Consider the following 22,450-nt stretch of genomic DNA (forward strand, 5'->3'; position numbering starts at 1 on the left):
GTGATGGTGGTGGTGGTAGGAGTCATCTGAGACAGAGACTTAGAATGTGGTGGTGGTGGTAGGAGTCATATGAGACAGAGAGTTAGAAGGTGGTGGTGGTGCTAGGAGTCATATGAGACAGAGAGTTAGAAGGTGGTGGTGGTAGGAGTCATATAAGACAGAAAGTTAGAAGGTGGTGGTGGTGGTGGACATTCCTGCAGTCAGCTTTCCAATTGCATGCTCCCTCAAAACTCCCACACAATCTGTGGCATTGTGTTGTGTGACAAAACTGCACATTTTAGTGTGGCCTGTAATGGTTCCGAGCACAAGGTTCACCTGTGTAATGATCATGCTGTTTAATCAGCTTCTTGCCATGCCACACCTGTGAGGTGGATGGATTATCTTGGCAAAGGAGAAATGCTCACTAACAGGGAGGTAAACTAATTTGTGCTAAATAATTTAGAGAAATAAACCTTTTGTGAATATGGGAAATTTGTCGGATCTTTTATTTCAGCTCATGAAACATCAGACCAACGCATGCATTATGTGTTTAATATTTTTGTTCAATATATGTTTAGTAGAATCACTGATTGAACAATCAGCCTTTTACAGTGCATTCGGAATGTATTTAGACCACTGACTTTTTCCACATTTTGTTACGGTACTTATTCTAAAATTGATTAAATAAAACAATTTAATCAGCAGAATACCACCCTGCATCCCACTGCTGTCTTGCTTCTGAAGCTAAGCAGGGTTGGTCCTGGTTGTTCCCTGGATGGGAGACCAGATGCTGTTGGTGTTGGAGGGCCAGTAGGAGGCACCCTTTCCTCTGGTGTAATAAATAAATATCCCAATTCCCTGTGTAGGGTGCAGTCTTCTGAATGGGATGTTAAATGGGTGTCCTGACTCTCTGTTGTCATTACAGATCCCATGGCACTTATTGTAGGGGTGTTAACCCTGGTGTCCTGGCTAAATTCCCAATCTGGCCTTCAGTGGCCACCCCAGCTTACAACTGGATCATTCATCCCCCTCCTCTCAGCTGTAACTGTTTCCCTGGTTGTTGCTGTAATTGAGAATGTGTTTTCAATCAACTTACCCGGTGAAATATGAGTTAAAATAAAACATCTACTCAAAATACCCCATAATGACAAAGCAAAAACAGGTTTTTAGAATTTTTTGCAAATTTATACAAAGTAAAAAACATATACCTTATTTACATAAGAATTTAGACCCTTTGCCGTGAGACTTGACAGGTGCATCCGGTTTCCATTTGTCATCCTTGGGATGTTTCTACAACTTGATTGGAGTCCACCTGAGGTGAATTCAAATGATTTGGAAAGGTACGCACCTATCTATATAAGGTCCCACAGATGACAATGCATGTCAGAGCAAAAACCAAGCCATGAGGTCAAAGGAATTTTCCATAGAGCTCTGAGACAGGATTGTGTCGAGGCACAGATCTGGGGAAGGGTACCAAATAAATTCTGCAATGGTCCCGAAGAACATTGGCCTCCATCATTCTTAAATGGAAGAAGTTTGGGACTACCAAGACTCTTCCTACAACTGGCCTCCTGGCCAAACTGAGCAATCGGGGGAGAAGGGCCTTGGTCTGTGAGGTGATCAAGAACCAGATGGTCACTCTGACAGGGCTCCAGAGTTCCTCTGTGGAGATGGGAGAACCTTCCAGAAGGACAACTGTCTCTGCAGCACTCCACCAGTCATACATTTATGGTAGAGTGGCCAGATGGAAGCCACTCCATTAAAATGCACTTGACAGCCCGCTTGGAGTTTGCCACATGGCACCTAAAGGGCTCACAGATCATGAGAAGGGAGACTAGTCAGGATCTGGGAGACTAGTCAGGATCGAGGGAAAGATGAACAGAGTACAGAGAGATCCTTGATGAAAACCTCCAGGGCGCTCAGGACCTCAGACTGGGGCGAAGGTTCACCTTCCAACAGGACAACAAACCTAAGCACACGGCCAAGACAACACAGGACCCAGCCCAAGGCCGGACTTGAACCCGATCGAACATCTCTGGAAAGACCTAAAAATGGCTGTGCAGCTTAAGGAAATGTGATATTTCAGTTTTTTACAAAATTGCTAAAATATCAAAACCTGTTTTCGCTTTGTCATTATGGGGTATTGTGTGTACGATGAGGATTTTTAAAGAAAATCCATTTTAGAATAAGGCTGTAACGTAACAAAATGTGTAAAATGTAAAGGGGTCTGAATTCTTTGCGAATTCAGTGGTCAAATACAGTCAGGAGAGGTTGTCATGACGTTGCCCTGTTGGGTGAGGTTTATAACCCCCCTATAAATACCTTTTCTTTCCACTCTACAGAATGGACTCTTGGAAAGCCCTGTGTTACCACAGAGAAAGTATGGTAATATCAAAAGGTTGGGGATGGAACAATATTTCCCTTTCTCAACCAGTTGAAAGTGTCCGTTGGTACTTAAAGAATATGATGTCATATCAGTTTTCTTATTATATTATTATATTATATCTGACATTATATTTGATGATAGGACAACATAAATTGTAAAGTCTACACATTCTAGTTCAGATTCAGATTCACATGGAATTGTTGTGCAATTTAAATGTTTTAATATGAAACTATTTGTGAGTAGATGAAATGTGATTATAGCTTCTAAATGAGAGAATTGTTTTCATAAGTAAACTGATGCTCACTCAGTGGCCACGCCCACGTGAACAGACATTGGTTGAGAACTATGAATCACGCCCTTCTCTCCCCCAGTATCAAAGCCCGTTAACGGAAGTCAACCTCAGTTCGTGATGACTGGTGTCTGTACGTTTAAAAGGGTTCATTTCAACTACAACCTAACGAAATTAACATTTAGTTCCAAAAATGTTAGGACTGCTGTCCTAACTTTTAAAAGGGCGAATTTCAACGTGGAGGTGATGATCACCACGCTGGAATGGTGAATTTCGACTAGACCAGCTAGAATACAGCACAGGCTGATTATGGCAACTTGTTATGAATTTTGAACTATTATTCACTAAAGAAGAAGTGATACATCCTAGACGTTGAGTTATCAGCTGCAGCTGTAAACGTTCGTGGCCTAGGAAAGGACAGACAGTCTCCTAATAAGAGCAACAGGGTACTTTAACATATCCGCTCTACAACACTACAACCAGAAAGATTATTCAAAGGACAATGGTGATCTCTGCTGGGTAAACCAGTTTTCCATCTTCGGCCCATCAATCGAAGCGCAGCTCAGAGTAAATATATATCTTGCATTTTCTTTTTCCCAAATGGGTGGTTATTAGAATGCATAAGATTCTGTATTTACGGTTGCATCGCTTCTCAAGGTCCAATAGAGACCCAATCCCTTTGTCCCTCTGTCTTCCCGCTCTTTCATTCAAATCCAACCCCCTTCCTTTGTGTAACTAGCCATCATATTGGGTTAGCCCACTAAGGGCTTGTCATGACATGATTAGTAATTGATGTACAATCTATCCTGTGTATATATATATGTAATTCTGTGTGATTATTTAGGTATTTAGTAAATATATAATTAAACCAATTTTGTGTATTGCTAATTAAACTTGTTAGCTAAGGTTTGTGCAGATAATCAAGTACTTTATGACCATCAGAATGAGACTGAATGAGGTGACGATTAATAATTGACTGCTATTGATATAGAGTGGATTCGGGAGATAACCGTTCTATTTAAATTAATGCTTCCGTGGTGCCCCAGGTTATTAATGGTTTATTTGTTGCATGGTTTAATTCACTCACGTAGTCAGAGACACGACAAGGTTGTTCAATGTAATTCTGTGTGTTATGGAGGGATGGCTGGAGAAACGACACTGTGTTCGAGAAATCCAGGCAGACAACATCTGTAATCATTAGTGTGCAGTGAGTTGGTGGGGTGCAATCAAGGAACGAGAAGTTTTAAAATGTGTGTCTCGTTTAGTCTCTGATGGAGAAACTGAAGACCCATCTGGAATCGGCCCGTAAAGCCGAGGAGAACCACGCTGCACATGCCGCACAACAACCTGGGAAATCAGTCAGGGTGATTGGAGGTGTACTGTGGCAATAAAAAGTCCAAAATATATTTTGGACCAATCATCATTACGAAACGGTTTCAGTTCAAAAATATTCTTAGGATGTCTGGTGTGAACCGCTCTCGAGGTCATGCCACAGCATTTTAAATCAGGTTGAGGACAGGACTCTGACTGGGCCACTCCAGAAGGCATATTTTCTTTTGAAGCCATTCTGTTGTTGATTTACTTCTGTGTTTTGGGTCGTTATCCTGTTGCATCACCCAACCTCTGTTGAGCTTCAGTTGGTGGACAGATAGCCTTACATTCTCCTGCAAAATGACTTGATAAACTTGGGAATTCATTTTTCCGTTGATGATAGTAAGCTGTCCAGGCCCTGAGGCATCAAAGCAGCCCCAAACCATGATGCTCCCTCCACCATACTTTACATTTGGAATGAGGTTTTTATGTTGGTGTGCTGTGCTTTTTCCCCCCACACATAGTGTTGTGTGTTCCTTCCAAACAACTCAACTTTAGTTTTATCTGTCCACAGAATATTTTGCTAGAAGCGCATTGGAACATCCAGGTGATATTTTGCGAACTTCAGATGTGCAACAATGTTTTTTTTGGACAGCAGTGGCTTCTTCCGTGGTGTCCTCCCATGATCACTGTTCTTGATTAGTGTTTTATGTATCGTAGACTCGTCAACAGAGATGTTAGCATGTTCCAGAGATTTCTGTAAGTCTTTATCTGGCACTAGGATTCTTCTAAACCTCATTGAGCATTCTGCACTGTGCTCTTGCAGTCATCTTTGCAGGACGGCCAGTCCTAGGGAGGGTAGCAACAGTGCTGAACTTTCTCCATTTGTAGACAATTTGTCTTACCGTGGACTGATGACCATTTTGTGAGTGTTTTTTTATATGCAGGGCAGTTCTAACCAACATCTCCAATCTCGTCTTATTGATTGTACTCCAGGTTAGCTGACTCCTGACTCCAATTAGCTTTTGGAAAAGTCTTGGGGTTCACATACTTTTTCCAACCTATACTGTGAGTATTAAAATTATGTATTCAATATAGACAAGAAAAATACAGTAATTTGTGTTTTATTAGTAAGCACACTGTGTTTGTCTGTTGTTGTGAATAAGATGAACATCAGATCAGGTTGTGTGACAAATGTATGCAGAAATCCAGGTAATTCCAAAGGGTTCAAATACTTTTTCTTTCCACTGTATATGGATGAAAGGATAGATGGATGGAGGGATGGATGGATGGAGGGATAAATGGATGGAGGGATAGATGGATGGAGGGAGAGATAGATGGATGGAGGGATAGATGGATGGAGGAATAGATGGATGGAGGGATAGATGGATGGAGGGATAGATGGATAGAGGGATAGATGGATGGATGGATAGATGGATGGAGGGATAGATGGATGGAGGGATAGATGGATGGAGGGATAAATGGATGGAGGGATAAATGGAGGGAGAGAAAAATGGAGGGAGGGATAGATGGATGGAGGGATAGATGGATGGAGGGATAAATGGATGGAGGGATAGATGGATGAAAGGATAGATGGATGGAGGGATAAATGGAGGGAGAGATAAATGGAGGGAGGGATAGATGGATGGAGGGATAGATGGATGGAGGGATAAATGGAGGGAGAGATAAATGGAGGGAGGGATAGATGGATGGAGGGATAACTGGAGGGAGAGATAAATGGAGTGAGGGATAGATGGATGGACGGATAGATGGATGGAGGGATAAATGGAGGGAGAGATAAATTGAGGGAGGGATAGATGGATGGAGGGATAGATAGATGGATGGATGGATGGATAGATGGATGGAGGGATAGATGGATGGAGGGATAGATGGAGGGAGAGATAAATGGAGGGAGGGATAGATGGATGGACGGATAGATGGATGAAGGGATAAATGGAGGGAGAGATAAATGGAGGGAGGGATAGATGGATGGAGGGATAGATGGATGGAGGGATAGATGGATGGAGGGATAGATGGATGGAGGGATAAATGGAGGGAGAGATAAATGGAGGGAGGGATAGATGGAGGGAGAGATAGATGGATGGAGGGATAGATGGATGGAGGGATAAATGGAGGGAGAGATAAATGGATGGAGGGATAGATAGATGGATGGAGGGATAAATGGAGGGAGAGATAAATGGAGGGAGGGATAGATGGAGGGAGAGATAGATGGATGGAGGGATAGATGGATGGAGGGATAAATGGAGGGAGAGATAAATGGAGGGAGGGATAGATGGATGGACGGATAGATGGATGGAGGGATAAATGGAGGGAGAGATAAATGGAGGGAGGGATAGATGGATGGAGGGATAGATAGATGGATGGAGGGAAAAATGGAGGGAGAGATAAATGGAGGGAGGGATAGATGGATGGACGGATAGATGGATGGAGGGATAAATGGATGGAGGGAAAAATGGAGGGAGAGATAGATGGATGAAAGGATAGATGGATGGAGGGATAGATGGATGGAGGGATAAATGGATGGAGGGAGGGATAGATGGATGGAGGGATAGATGGATGGAGGGATAAATGGAGGGAGAGATAGATGGATGAAAGGATAAATGGATGGAGGGATAGATGGATGGAGGGATAGATGGATGGAGGGATAGATGGATGGAGGGATACATGGAGGGAGAGACAGGCATGCTAGTCTTTGCCTCCCTTAACCCTCAGGGAGCCAAGAGGATAAGCCTACTTTTTGTATGTGCTACTCTTGTGGAGTTACCACTAGCACTTTAGAACAGACTAAATCACTGTCAGCTGACTGACTGAGTGCTGAGTAGCAGCAAGCCTGCAGGCTGATTGACTGCTTTACCCCTGCCTGCCTGTCTGTCTATGACTGTCTGCCCCGTCTGTCTGTCTGAATACCTGCTGTCTGAATGCCTGTAGACATATTCTCGCTGGTTTGCATTAAGAGTTGTCATTGACATAAACCCATTTTCTTCCTTGTTCAGATGTATATATCCTTGTGTTCTAGGGTACACACACAAACAACACATCTAACCTTGTCAGATTTATTCCCTAGCGTTCTCTCCTGCCCTTGGAATGGATTTAACCAAACAGAGCTCATATGTCCACTTTTATTACACAAGTGGTTTAAATTAACGCCATTATTGTGTCATTCATCTTCCACCAGGCATGAGGAATCTCAGACACTCAAAGAGGAATCTTCAAAACAACGTCACATCTCATCTTTTATTAGAAAATACAACCGCTTTTAGTATGTGGCGGTCTACTTTTCCTGTGTATGTCATAAGGTTTACCGGCTGTCTTTGAGCGTTGGTAGTCCTCAGTAGAGGCCAGAATGTCCTGTCTGTACTTATCCAATACACTAATCTGGCAACCTAGAACACCATAGAGTTTTGGACCTTCTTTTTTCGCGTGTATTTGTCTTAATCTGCATTTATTTGAGTTCATTTAGAGTCCATACTGCAGAACAACTAGCAGAGGAGGGTTTGGTCCCCTATCAAGACTGGCATTGCTCTGTCAGTGATTATTTCCAGGGTTGCTGGGTAGGTAACCCTGGGTTACTGCAGAACACCATAGTGGGCAGCTGCCCAATCAGAGAGTAGGAGGGAACTACTGGGTTAGGTAACCCTGGGTTACAGCAGAACACCACAGTGGGCAGCTACCCAATCAAAGAGGAGGAGGGAACTAGTCATTATCCCAGCATCTCGCAAAACAAACTCTTTTTTCTTTCTTCATATCAATTTATTTTTATTTAAAGGTCCATTATCTTGATAACTTGAACATGTGTCTGTGTTAGTTTTGGACAATCAGGACAGTCAAGGCCATTGTAAAACCTTGTCCCAATAGTTTTATCTTACTCATATCAGATACCATATTCAGTACTGTTGGTGTGTCACAGAGTAGGTACTTCTGTATCAGGATTTGACCAGAAAACACCCTGTACTCGTACATTACAGTTAGAATTTTAGATGGTCAGCTTTTTGGTTGACCTTGACATTGGTTGACTGTGTGTGTGTGTGTGTGTGTGTGTGTGTGTGTGTGTGTGTGTGTGTGTGTGTGTGTGTGTGTGTGTGTGTGTGTGTGTGTGTGTGTGTGTGTGTGTGCGTGTGCGTGTGCGTGTGTTTGTGTTTGTTTGTTTGTTTGTTTTAGCGGAGATAAGAATAGTGTGTGTTATGGATGTAAACCGTAACAAGCACACAGTCAGAGAATGAAGGCCAAAAGCCTTGACTCAAAAGCATTAGCTTTCACAATGCATTGTGATATTCCATTAAGAGTACGCAGGCCTGTTGGTATGCCTGGGAGCGTGATAGGTTTTCCCATTGGAAATGCTTACGGGGTATTGTCTCTTTTGTAGAAGGTCTTTGGTGCAGTCTGTGTGACAGGATACGTCAAGGTAAATGTGTTAGCTCCCCTGAGGGCAGAATGGAGAGAACAGCCTTCTGGGATGCGTAGTCTTGCAGCCTCACTTCCTCTGTACTAGAAACAGTAAATCTGACAGTAGCACTGTCAGATTTATCCATCTGAATATGTATCCTTCCAGTTTTAAGCGAGAGTCTCTCTATCTCTCATGATGTCTCTTCACCGCTCTCTTTTTCTCTAAGTATATATTTAGCTGTGTGTGTGTGTGTGTGTGTGTGTGTATATGTGTATGTGTGTGTGTGGGGGGTGAGAGAGAGGGAGGGAGTGAGAGTGAGGGAGAGAGTGAGAGAAAGCATTATTAATCAACTCTAGGAGACGTTAGAGTTGCCATGGGGATTCAAAATGAAAAGCGTCAAAGTTGCACCTTTTTTTATCTCACTCTCCTCTGTGGGCTGTATCCTTATCTTCTCTAACACACATACACTATTGTCATGACTGGCCTGTGAGAATCAGCTTTAGAGAGATATCTCTACCTCCTGCAGAGGAAGAGAGGTATGGAGGGAGGAGTTATGACCTCATGCCCATCGTAAATTGTAAGACAGCAGACCAACTCCTTTCTGGTCTCTAATGTGATAGATTGGAATGTCTATGTGATTTATGAAGCTTTTACAGACCAAAACTAAAACATCAAATATATGGACTTTCGGACAATGTATTTATGATCAGCCAAATGGGTATAATAATGATGGATGGAATATGAAAATTAATGTCTATTTGATGTGATTAAAATGTAAATGAAGACGTTATGACAAAACATTGTAACTTGAAGAGTTTTTATAACGTGTATGTGATGTTTACATACTTTATGTTGTGTAGAAAATATCCATATGAAAGAGAATGTTTTGATGATGATAAGACTGTGATTTTAGATGTCTAAACAAAATCATAGTAAATTATAATACCTTGCCTCTTAGCTAGTTACGTCCCAGGGAACCCAGAGAGTGTATCATGAAGACGGAAACTCCCCTTCTTAGCTGAGGGTATAAAACATGTGAGTTGAAAATTAACATGCTAGACTAGAGGACCACACGCTGCAGCCGAAAGAAGAGGACAAAGGAACCTCTTAACAATCAATGCTGCGGTTGAGTACTGTATCTAAGAAGGTGAATTCAAGCAGGACCACCCGGTTATTCTCTTCAAGTCATCGGTTGTCTACATGGCTCTCCTACCCACACTGAAAGCGCCGACATGGCTGATTAGCCGTCCTCAGAAGACCCCATCTCACAGAATGATTGCAAGCAAGCAACCGGACAACTAAGAGACACTGTGACATCTTGTGGACAATCAGAGACTTACACTCAATAACGAAGGAGACCGTCATCCAAAGAACCAGTCATCGGTCTAACCACTCCAACTAAGCCATACTCGGCCCACCAAGGCCTGGGCCCAACTGAGATACCCAACGGAGACCTTCAACAATGAAATACATGCATCAGAATTCTAGTTTACATGTATCAAAGTGTTGCTCTTTCTCTCTCTCTCTCTCTCTCTCTCTCTCTCTCTCTCTCTCTCTCTCTAAATCCCTAAATCTCTAAATCTCCAAATCTCTAAATCTCTAAATCTCCAAATCTTTAAATCTCTACATCTCCAAATCTCTAAATCTCCATCTTGTGTAACACATATCACATTGTGTTGGTCCGCTAGTGACCTGTTGTCATTGTATTAAGTTCTAATCAATAACCTAGACTGTGTATCTGTGTGTTTATCTTATGTTATCATTTAGCTTGTTAGTAAAAAAAAAAATCAACTCAATTTGTGTGGTACAGAATTATTAGTGAGACCCGGGTTTGTGTGGTACAGAATTATTAGTGAGACCCGGGTTTGTGTGGTACAGAATTATTAGTGAGACCCGGGTTTGTGTGGTACAGAATTATTAGTGAGAGAGTGAGACCCGGGTTTGTGTGGTACAGAATTATTAGTGAGACCCGGGTTTGTGTGGTACAGAATTATTAGTGAGACCCGGGTTTGTGTGGTACAGAATTATTAGTGAGACCCGGGTTTGTGTGGTACAGAATTATTAGTGAGACCCGGGTTTGTGTGGTACAGAATTATTAGTGAGACCCGGGTTTGTGCAGATTTAACGGATTATGCGACGTTCAGACTGAGACTGATTGACTGCTAGGAAATTATTGACTGATATAATCTCGAGATTCTGGTATTCTTGAGTTAATTCGGGAAATGAAATGAAATTTTCCCCTTGTGCCCAAGGTTATGGAGTTAATTGTTACATGATTAATTTAATCAAGTAATAATAAACATAGTTAATTATTCTATAAATAGCATGTCATGGTTGTTCCCATGTGGTTCCCATCTCGTCCTCATGGCTTTAACACTGTCCCTGTTTCCTCCTCAACCACTACCCTCATCCTCATGGCTTTAACACTGTCCCTGTTTCCTCCTCAACCACTACCCTCGTCCTCATGGCTTTAACACTGGGCCTGTTACCTCCTCAACCACTACCCTCGTCATCATGGCTTTAACACTGGCCCTGTTTCCTCCTCAACCACTACCCTCGTCCTCATGGCTTTAACACTGGCCCTGTTTCCTCCTCAACCACTACCCTCGTCCTCATGGCTTTAACACTGGCCCTGTTTCCTCCTCAACCACTACCCTCCTCCTCATATGGCTTTAACACTGGCCCTGTTTCCTCCTCAACCACTACCCTCATCATCATGGCTTTAACACTGGCCTTGTTTCCTCCTCATCCACTACCCTCATCATCATGGCTTTAACACTGTCTCTGTTTCCTCCTCAACCACTACCCTCGTCCTCATGCCTTTAACACTGTGTCTGTTTCCTCCTCAACCACTGCCCTCGTCCTCATGGCTTTAACACTGGCTCTGTTTCCTCCTCAACCACTACCCTCGTCCTCATGGCTTTAACACTGTGTCCCTGTTTCCTCCTCAACCACTACCCTCGTCATCATGGCTTTTACACTGGCCCTGTTTCCTCCTCAACCACTACCCTCGTCCTCATGGCTGTAACACTCACCCTGTTTCCTCCTCAACCCCTACCCTCGTCATCATGGCTTTAACACTGGCCCTGTTTCCTCCTCAACCACTACCCTCGTCATCATGGCTTTAACACTGGCCCTGTTTCCTCCTCAACCACTACCCTCGTCATCATGGCTTTAACACTGGCCCTGTTTCCTCCTCAACCACTACCCTCGTCCTCATGGCTTTAACACTGTCTCTGTTTCCTCCTCAACCACTACCCTCGTCCTCATGGCTTTAACACTGCCTCTGTTTCCTCCTCCACCACTACCCTCAGCATCATGGCTTTAACACTGTCTCTGTTTCCTCCTCAACCACTACCCTCATCATCATGGCTTTAACACTGGCCCTGTTTCCTCCTCAACCACTACCCTCGTCCTCATGGCTTTAACACTGTCTCTGTGTCCTCCTCAACCACTACCCTCGTCCTCATGGCTTTAACACTGGCCCTGTTTCCTCCTCAACCACTACCCTCGTCCTCATGGCTTTAACACTGTCTCTGTTTCCTCCTCAACCACTACCCTCGTCCTCATGGCTTTAACACTGTCTCTGTTTCCTCCTCAACCACTACCCTCGTCCTCATGGCTTTAACACTGTGTTTCCTCCTCAACCACTACCCTCATCATCATGGCTTTAACACTGTCTCTGTTTCCTCCTCAACCACTACCCTCATCATCATGGCTTTAACACTGTCTCTATTTCCTCCTCAACCACTACCCTCGTCCTCATGGCTTTAACACTGTCTCTGTTTCCTCCTCAACCACTACCCTCGTCCTCATGGCTTTAACACTGTCTCTGTTTCCTCCTCAACCACTACCCTCATCATCATGGCTTTAACACTGTCTCTGTTTCCTCCTCAACCACTACCCTCGTCCTCATGGCTTTAACACTGTCTCTGTTTCCTCCTCAACCACTACCCTCATCATCATGGCTTTAACACTGTCTCTGTTTCCTCCTCAACCACTACCCTCATCATCATGGCTTTAACACTGTCTCTATTTCCTCCTCAACCACTACCCTCGTCCTCATGGCTTTAACACTGTCTCTGTTTCCTCCTCAACCACTACCCTCGTCCTCATGGCTTTAACACTGTCTCTGTTTCCTCCTCAACCACTACCCTCGTCCTCATGGCTTTAACACGGTCTCTGTTTCCTCCTCAACCACTACCCTCATCATCATGGCTTTAACACTGTCTCTGTTTCCTCCTCAACCACTACCCTCATCATCATGGCTTTAACACTGTCTCTGTTTCCTCCTCAACCACTACCCTCATCATCATGGCTTTAACACTGGCCCTGTTTCCTCCTCAACCACTACCCTCGTCCTCATGGCTTTAACACTGTCTCTGTTTCCTCCTCAACCACTAACCTCGTCATCATGGCTTTAACACTGTCCCTGTTTCCTCCTCAACCACTACCCTCGTCCTCATGGCTTTAACACTGGCCCTGTTTCCTCCTCAACCACTACCCTCGTCATCATGGCTTTAACACTGGCCCTGTTTCCTCCTCAACCACTACCCTCGTCCTCATGGCTTTAACACTGCCCCTGTTTCCTCCTCAACCACTACCCTCATCCTCATGGCTTTAACACTGGCCCTGTTTCCTCCTCAACCACTACCCTCATCATCATGGCTTTAACACTGGCCTTGTTTCCTCCTCATCCACTATCCTCATCATCATGGCTTTAACACTGACTCTGTTTCCTCCTCAACCACTACCCTCGTCCTCATGGCTTTAACACTGTGTCTGTTTCCTCCTCAACCACTACCCTCGTCCTCATGGCTTTAACACTGGCCCTGTTTCCTCCTCAACCACTGTCTTAAGGTGAACGCACCAATTTGTAAGTCGCTCTGGATAAGAGCGTCTGCTAAATGACTTAAATGTAAATGTACCCTCATCATCATGGCTTTAACACTGTCTCTATTTCCTCCTCAACCACTACCCTCGTCCTCATGGCTTTAACACTGTCTCTGTTTCCTCCTCAACCACTAACCTCGTCCTCATGGCTTTAACACTGACCCTGTTTCCTCCTCAACCACTACCCTCGTCCTCATGGCTTTAACACTGTCCCTGTTTCCTCCTCAACCACTGTCCCTGTTTCCTCCTCAACCACCCTCGTCCTCATGGCTTTAACACTGGCCCTGTTTCCTCCTCAACCACTACCCTCGTCCTCATGGCTTTAACACTGTCTCTGTTTCCTCCTCAACCACTACCCTCGTCCTCATGGCTTTAACACTGACCCTGTTTCCTCCTCAACCACTACCCTCGTCCTCATGGCTTTAACACTGTCTCTGTTTCCTCCTCAACCACTACCCTCGTCCTCATGGCTTTAACACTGTCTCTGTTTCCTCCTCAACCACTACCCTCGTCCTCATGGCTTTAACACTGGCCTGTTTCCTCCTCAACCACTACCCTCGTCCTCATGGCTTTAACACTGGCCTTGTTTCCTCCTCAACCACTACCCTCGTCATCATGGCTTTAACACTGGCCCTGTTTCCTCCTCAACCACTACCCTCGTCCTCATGGCTTTAACACTGTCTCTGTGTCCTCCTCAACCACTACCCTCGTCCTCATGGCTTTAACACTGGCCCTGTTTCCTCCTCAACCACTACCCTCGTCCTCATGGCTTTAACACTGTCTCTGTTTCCTCCTCAACCACTACCCTCGTCCTCATGGCTTTAACACTGTCTCTGTTTCACCCTGTTTCCTCCTCAACCCCTACCCTCGTCATCATGGCTTTAACACTGTCTCTCCTCAACCACTACCCTCGTCCTCATGGCTTTAACACTGTGTTTCCTCCTCAACCACTACCCTCATCATCATGGCTTTAACACTGTCTCTGTTTCCTCCTCAACCACTACCCTCATCATCATGGCTTTAACACTGTCTCTGCCTCTGTTTTCCTCCTCAACCACTACCACCCTCATCCTCATGGCTTTAACACTGTCTCTGTTTCCTCCTCAACCACTACCCTCGTCCTCATGGCTTTAACACTGTCTCTGTTTCCTCCTCAACCACTACCCTCATCATCATGGCTTTAACACTGTCTCTGTTTCCTCCTCAACCACTACCCTCGTCCTCATGGCTTTAACACTGTCTCTGTTTCCTCCTCAACCACTACCCTCATCATCATGGCTTTAACACTGTCTCTGTTTCCTCCTCAACCACTACCCTCATCATCATGGCTTTAACACTGTCTCTATTTCCTCCTCAACCACTACCCTCGTCCTCATGGCTTTAACACTGTCTCTGTTTCCTCCTCAACCACTACCCTCGTCCTCATGGCTTTAACACTGTCTCTGTTTCCTCCTCAACCACTACCCTCGTCCTCATGGCTTTAACACGGTCTCTGTTTCCTCCTCAACCACTACCCTCATCATCATGGCTTTAACACTGTCTCTGTTTCCTCCTCAACCACTACCCTCATCATCATGGCTTTAACACTGTCTCTGTTTCCTCCTCAACCACTACCCTCATCATCATGGCTTTAACACTGGCCCTGTTTCCTCCTCAACCACTACCCTCGTCCTCATGGCTTTAACACTGTCTCTGTTTCCTCCTCAACCACTAACCTCGTCATCATGGCTTTAACACTGTCCCTGTTTCCTCCTCAACCACTACCCTCGTCCTCATGGCTTTAACACTGGCCCTGTTTCCTCCTCAACCACTACCCTCGTCATCATGGCTTTAACACTGGCCCTGTTTCCTCCTCAACCACTACCCTCGTCCTCATGGCTTTAACACTGCCCCTGTTTCCTCCTCTCAACCACTACCCTCATCCTCATGGCTTTAACACTGGCCCTGTTTCCTCCTCAACCACTACCCTCATCATCATGGCTTTAACACTGGCCTTGTTTCCTCCTCATCCACTATCCTCATCATCATGGCTTTAACACTGACTCTGTTTCCTCCTCAACCACTACCCTCGTCCTCATGGCTTTAACACTGTGTCTGTTTCCTCCTCAACCACTACCCTCGTCCTCATGGCTTTAACACTGGCCCTGTTTCCTCCTCAACCACTGTCTTAAGGTGAACGCACCAATTTGTAAGTCGCTCTGGATAAGAGCGTCTGCTAAATGACTTAAATGTAAATGTACCCTCATCATCATGGCTTTAACACTGTCTCTATTTCCTCCTCAACCACTACCCTCGTCCTCATGGCTTTAACACTGTCTCTGTTTCCTCCTCAACCACTAACCTCGTCCTCATGGCTTTAACACTGACCCTGTTTCCTCCTCAACCACTACCCTCGTCCTCATGGCTTTAACACTGTCCCTGTTTCCTCCTCAACCACTACCCTCGTCCTCATGGCTTTAACACTGGCCCTGTTTCCTCCTCAACCACTACCCTCGTCCTCATGGCTTTAACACTGTCTCTGTTTCCTCCTCAACCACTACCCTCGTCCTCATGGCTTTAACACTGACCCTGTTTCCTCCTCAACCACTACCCTCGTCCTCATGGCTTTAACACTGTCTCTGTTTCCTCCTCAACCACTACCCTCGTCCTCATGGCTTTAACACTGTCTCTGTTTCCTCCTCAACCACTACCCTCGTCCTCATGGCTTTAACACTGGCCGTGTTTCCTCCTCAACCACTACCCTCGTCCTCATGGCTTTAACACTGGCCTTGTTTCCTCCTCAACCACTACCCTCGTCATCATGGCTTTAACACTGGCCCTGTTTCCTCCTCAACCACTAACCTCGTCATCATGGCTTTAACACTGTCCCTGTTTCCTCCTCAACCACTACCCTCGTCCTCATGGCTTTAACACTGGCCCTGTTTCCTCCTCAACCACTACCCTCGTCATCATGGCTTTAACACTGGACCTGTTTCCTCCTCAACCACTACCCTCGTCCTCATGGCTTTAACACTGTCCCTGTTTCCTCCTCAACCACTACCCTCATCCTCATGGCTTTAACACTGGCCCTGTTTCCTCCTCAACCACTACCCTCATCATCATGGCTTTAACACTGGCCTTGTTTCCTCCTCATCCACTATCCTCATCATCATGGCTTTAACACTGACTCTGTTTCCTCCTCAACCACTACCCTCGTCCTCATGGCTTTAACACTGTGTCTGTTTCCTCCTCAACCACTACCCTCGTCCTCATGGCTTTAACACTGGACCTGTTTCCTCCTCAACCACTGTCTTAAGGTGAACGCACCAATTTGTAAGTCGCTCTGGATAAGAGCGTCTGCTAAATGACTTAAATGTAAATGTACCCTCATCATCATGGCTTTAACACTGTCTCTATTTCCTCCTCAACCACTACCCTCGTCCTCATGGCTTTAACACTGTCTCTGTTTCCTCCTCAACCACTACCCTCGTCCTCATGGCTTTAACACTGACCCTGTTTCCTCCTCAACCACTACCCTCGTCCTCATTGCTTTAACACTGTCTCTGTTTCCTCCTCAACCACTACCCTCGTCCTCATGGCTTTAACACTGTCCCTGTTTCCTCCTCAACCACTACCCTCGTCCTCATGGCTTTAACACTGGCCCTGTTTCCTCCTCAACCACTACCCTCGTCCTCATGGCTTTAACACTGTCCCTGTTTCCTCCTCAACCACTACCCTCGTCCTCATGGCTTTAACACTGACTCTGTTTCCTCCTCAACCACTACCCTCGTCCTCATGGCTTTAACACTGTCTCTGTTTCCTCCTCAACCACTACCCTCGTCCTCATGGCTTTAACACTGGCCCTGTTTCCTCCTCAACCACTACCCTCGTCCTCATGGCTTTAACACTGGCCTTGTTTCCTCCTCAACCACTACCCTCGTCATCATGGCTTTAACACTGGCCCTGTTTCCTCCTCAACCACTACCCTCGTCCTCATGGCTTTAACACTGGCCCTGTTTCCTCCTCAACCACTACCCTCGTCCTCATGGCTTTAACACTGTCTCTGTTTCCTCCTCAACCACTACCCTCGTCCTCATGGCTTTAACACTGCCTCTGTTTCCTCCTCCACCACTACCCTCAGCATCATGGCTTTAACACTGTCTCTGTTTCCTCCTCAACCACTACCCTCATCATCATGGCTTTAACACTGGCCCTGTTTCCTCCTCAACCACTACCCTCGTCCTCATGGCTTTAACACTGTCTCTGTGTCCTCCTCAACCACTACCCTCGTCCTCATGGCTTTAACACTGGCCCTGTTTCCTCCTCAACCACTACCCTCGTCCTCATGGCTTTAACACTGTCTCTGTTTCCTCCTCAACCACTACCCTCATCCTCATGGCTTTAACACTGTCTCTGTTTCCTCCTCAACCACTACCCTCGTCCTCATGGCTTTAACACTGTGTTTCCTCCTCAACCACTACCCTCATCATCATGGCTTTAACACTGTCTCTGTTTCCTCCTCAACCACTACCCTCATCATCATGGCTTTAACACTGTCTCTATTTCCTCCTCAACCACTACCCTCGTCCTCATGGCTTTAACACTGTCTCTGTTTCCTCCTCAACCACTACCCTCGTCCTCATGGCTTTAACACTGTCTCTGTTTCCTCCCTAACCACTACCCTCGTCCTCATGGCTTTAACACTGTCTCTGTTTCCTCCTCAACCACTACCCTCATCATCATGGCTTTAACACTGTCTCTGTTTCCTCCTCAACCACTACCCTCGTCCTCATGGCTTTAACACTGTCTCTGTTTCCTCCTCAACCACTACCCTCATCATCATGGCTTTAACACTGTCTCTGTTTCCTCCTCAACCACTACCCTCATCATCATGGCTTTAACACTGTCTCTATTTCCTCCTCAACACTACCACTACCGTCCTCATGGCTTTAACACTGTCTCTGTTTCCTCCTCAACCACTACCCTCGTCCTCATGGCTTTAACACTGTCTCTGTTTCCTCCTCAACCACTACCCTCGTCCTCATGGCTTTAACACGGTCTCTGTTTCCTCCTCAACCACTACCCTCATCATCATGGCTTTAACACTGTCTCTGTTTCCTCCTCAACCACTACCCTCATCATCATGGCTTTAACACTGTCTCTGTTTCCTCCTCAACCACTACCCTCATCATCATGGCTTTAACACTGGCCCTGTTTCCTCCTCAACCACTACCCTCGTCCTCATGGCTTTAACACAGTCTCTGTTTCCTCCTCAACCACTAACCTCGTCATCATGGCTTTAACACTGTCCCTGTTTCCTCCTCAACCACTACCCTCGTCCTCATGGCTTTAACACTGGCCCTGTTTCCTCCTCAACCACTACCCTCGTCATCATGGCTTTAACACTGGCCCTGTTTCCTCCTCAACCACTACCCTCGTCCTCATGGCTTTAACACTGCCCCTGTTTCCTCCTCAACCACTACCCTCATCCTCATGGCTTTAACACTGGCCCTGTTTCCTCCTCAACCACTACCCTCATCATCATGGCTTTAACACTGGCCTTGTTTCCTCCTCATCCACTATCCTCATCATCATGGCTTTAACACTGACTCTGTTTCCTCCTCAACCACTACCCTCGTCCTCATGGCTTTAACACTGTGTCTGTTTCCTCCTCAACCACTACCCTCGTCCTCATGGCTTTAACACTGCCCCTGTTTCCTCCTCAACCACTGTCTTAAGGTGAACGCACCTCTTTTAAGTCCTCTGGATAAGAGCGTCTGCTAAATGACTTAAATGTAAATGTACCCTCATCATCATGGCTTTAACACTGTCTCTATTTCCTCCTCAACCACTACCCTCGTCCTCATGGCTTTAACACTGTCTCTGTTTCCTCCTCAACCACTAACCTCGTCCTCATGGCTTTAACACTGACCCTGTTTCCTCCTCAACCACTACCCTCGTCCTCATGGCTTTAACACTGTCTCTGTTTCCTCCTCAAACACTACCCTTGTCCTCATGGCTTTAACACTGTCCCTGTTTCCTCCTCAACCACTACCCTCGTCCTCATGGCTTTAACACTGGCCCTGTTTCCTCCTCAACCACTACCCTCGTCCTCATGGCTTTAACACTGTCCCTGTTTCCTCCTCAACCACTACCCTCGTCCTCATGGCTTTAACACTGTCTCTGTTTCCTCCTCAACCACTACCCTCGTCCTCATGGCTTTAACACTGTCTCTGTTTCCTCCTCAACCACTACCCTCGTCCTCATGGCTTTAACACTGACCCTGTTTCCTCCTCAACCACTACCCTCGTCCTCATGGCTTTAACACTGGCCTCTGTTTCCTCCTCAACCACTACCCTCGTCCTCATGGCTTTAACACTGGCCCTGTTTCCTCCTCAACCACTAACCTCGTCATCATGGCTTTAACACTGTCCCTGTTTCCTCCTCAACCACTACCCTCGTCCTCATGGCTTTAACACTGGCCCTGTTTCCTCCTCAACCACTACCCTCGTCATCATGGCTTTAACACTGGACCTGTTTCCTCCTCAACCACTACCCTCGTCCTCATGGCTTTAACACTGTCCCTGTTTCCTCCTCAACCACTACCCTCATCCTCATGGCTTTAACACTGGCCCTGTTTCCTCCTCAACCACTACCCATCATCATGGCTTTAACACTGGCCTTGTTTCCTCCTCATCCACTATCCTCATCATCATGGCTTTAACACTGACTCTGTTTCCTCCTCAACCACTACCCTCGTCCTCATGGCTTTAACACTGTGTCTGTTTCCTCCTCAACCACTACCCTCGTCCTCATGGCTTTAACACTGGCCCTGTTTCCTCCTCAACCACTGTCTTAAGGTGAACGCACCAATTTGTAAGTCCTCTGGATAAGAGCGTCTGCTAAATGACTTAAATTAAATGTAAATGTACCCTCATCATCATGGCTTTAACACTGTCTCTGTTTCCTCCTCAACCACTACCCTCGTCCTCATGGCTTTAACACTGTCTCTGTTTCCTCCTCAACCACTACCCTCGTCCTCATGGCTTTAACACTGACCCTGTTTCCTCCTCAACCACTACCTCTGTCCTCATGGCTTTAACACTGTCTCTGTTTCCTCCTCAAACACTACCCTCGTCCTCATGGCTTTAACACTGTCCCTGTTTCCTCCTCAACCACTACCCTCGTCCTCATGGCTTTAACACTGGCCCTGTTTCCTCCTCAACCACTACCCTCGTCCTCATGGCTTTAACACTGTCTCTGTTTCCTCCTCAACCACTACCCTCGTCCTCATGGCTTTAACACTGTCTCTGTTTCCTCCTCAACCACTACCCTCGTCCTCATGGCTTTAACACTGTCTCTGTTTCCTCCTCAACCACTACCCTCGTCCTCATGGCTTTAACACTGTCTCTGTTTCCTCCTCAACCACTACCCTCGTCCTCATGGCTTTAACACTGGCCCTGTTTCCTCCTCAACCACTACCCTCGTCCTCATGGCTTTAACACTGGCCCTGTTTCCTCCTCAACCACTACCCTCGTCCTCATGGCTTTAACACTGGCCCTGTTTCCTCCTCAACCACTACCCTCGTCCTCATGGCTTTAACACTGGCCCTGTTTCCTCCTCAACCACTACCCTCGTCCTCATGGCTTTAACACTGGCCTTGTTTCCTCCTCAACCACTACCCTCGTCATCATGGCTTTAACACTGGCCCTGTTTCCTCCTCAACCACTACCCTCCTCCTCATGGCTTTAACACTGGCCCTGTTTCCTCCTCAACCACTACCCTCATCATCATGGCTTTAACACTGGCCCTGTTTCCTCCTCAACCACTACCCTCGTCCTCATGGCTTTAACACTGTCTCTGTTTCCTCCTCAACCACTACCCTCGTCCTCATGGCTTTAACACTGTCTCTGTTTCCTCCTCAACCACTACCCTCGTCCTCATGGCTTTAACACTGACCCTGTTTCCTCCTCAACCACTACCCTCGTCCTCATGGCTTTAACACTGTCTCTGTTTCCTCCTCAACCACTACCCTCGTCCTCATGGCTTTAACACTGTCTCTGTTTCCTCCTCAACCACTACCCTCGTCCTCATGGCTTTAACACTGGCCCTGTTTCCTCCTCAACCACTACCCTCGTCCTCATGGCTTTAACACTGGCCTTGTTTCCTCCTCAACCACTACCCTCGTCATCATGGCTTTAACACTGGCCCTGTTTCCTCCTCAACCACAACCCTCGTCCTCATGGCTTTAACACTGGCCCTGTTTCCTCCTCAACCACTACCCTCGTCCTCATGGCTTTAACACTGGCCTTGTTTCCTCCTCAACCACTACCCTCGTCATCATGGCTTTAACACTGGCCCTGTTTCCTCCTCAACCACTACCCTCCTCCTCATGGCTTTAACACTGGCCCTGTTTCCTCCTCAACCACTACCCTCATCATCATGGCTTTAACACTGGCCCTGTTTCCTCCTCAACCACTACCCTCATCATCATGGCTTTAACACTGTCTCTATTTCCTCCTCAACCACTACCCTCGTCCTCATGGCTTTAACACTGTCTCTATTTCCTCCTCAACCACTACCCTCGTCCTCATGGCTTTAACACTGTCTCTGTTTCCTCCTCAACCACTACCCTCGTCCTCATGGCTTTAACACTGTCTCTGTTTCCTCCTCAACCACTACCCTCATCATCATGGCTTTAACACTCTCTCTGTTTCCTCCTCAACCACTACCCTCATCATCATGGCTTTAACACTGGCCCTGTTTCCTCCTCAACCACTACCCTCGTCCTCATGGCTTTAACACTGTCTCTGTTTCCTCCTCAACCACTAACCTCGTCATCATGGCTTTAACACTGTCCCTGTTTCCTCCTCAACCACTACCCTCGTCCTCATGGCTTTAACACTGGCCCTGTTTCCTCCTCAACCACTACCCTCGTCATCATGGCTTTAACACTGGACCTGTTTCCTCCTCAACCACTACCCTCGTCCTCATGGCTTTAACACTGTCCCTGTTTCCTCCTCAACCACTACCCTCATCCTCATGGCTTTAACACTGGCCCTGTTTCCTCCTCAACCACTACCCTCATCATCATGGCTTTAACACTGGCCTTGTTTCCTCCTCATCCACTATCCTCATCATCATGGCTTTAACACTGACTCTGTTTCCTCCTCAACCACTACCCTCGTCCTCATGGCTTTAACACTGT

This window comes from Oncorhynchus nerka, linkage group LG14 (assembly GCF_034236695.1).
Source record: "Oncorhynchus nerka isolate Pitt River linkage group LG14, Oner_Uvic_2.0, whole genome shotgun sequence".
Classification (NCBI taxonomy): domain Eukaryota; kingdom Metazoa; phylum Chordata; class Actinopteri; order Salmoniformes; family Salmonidae; genus Oncorhynchus; species Oncorhynchus nerka.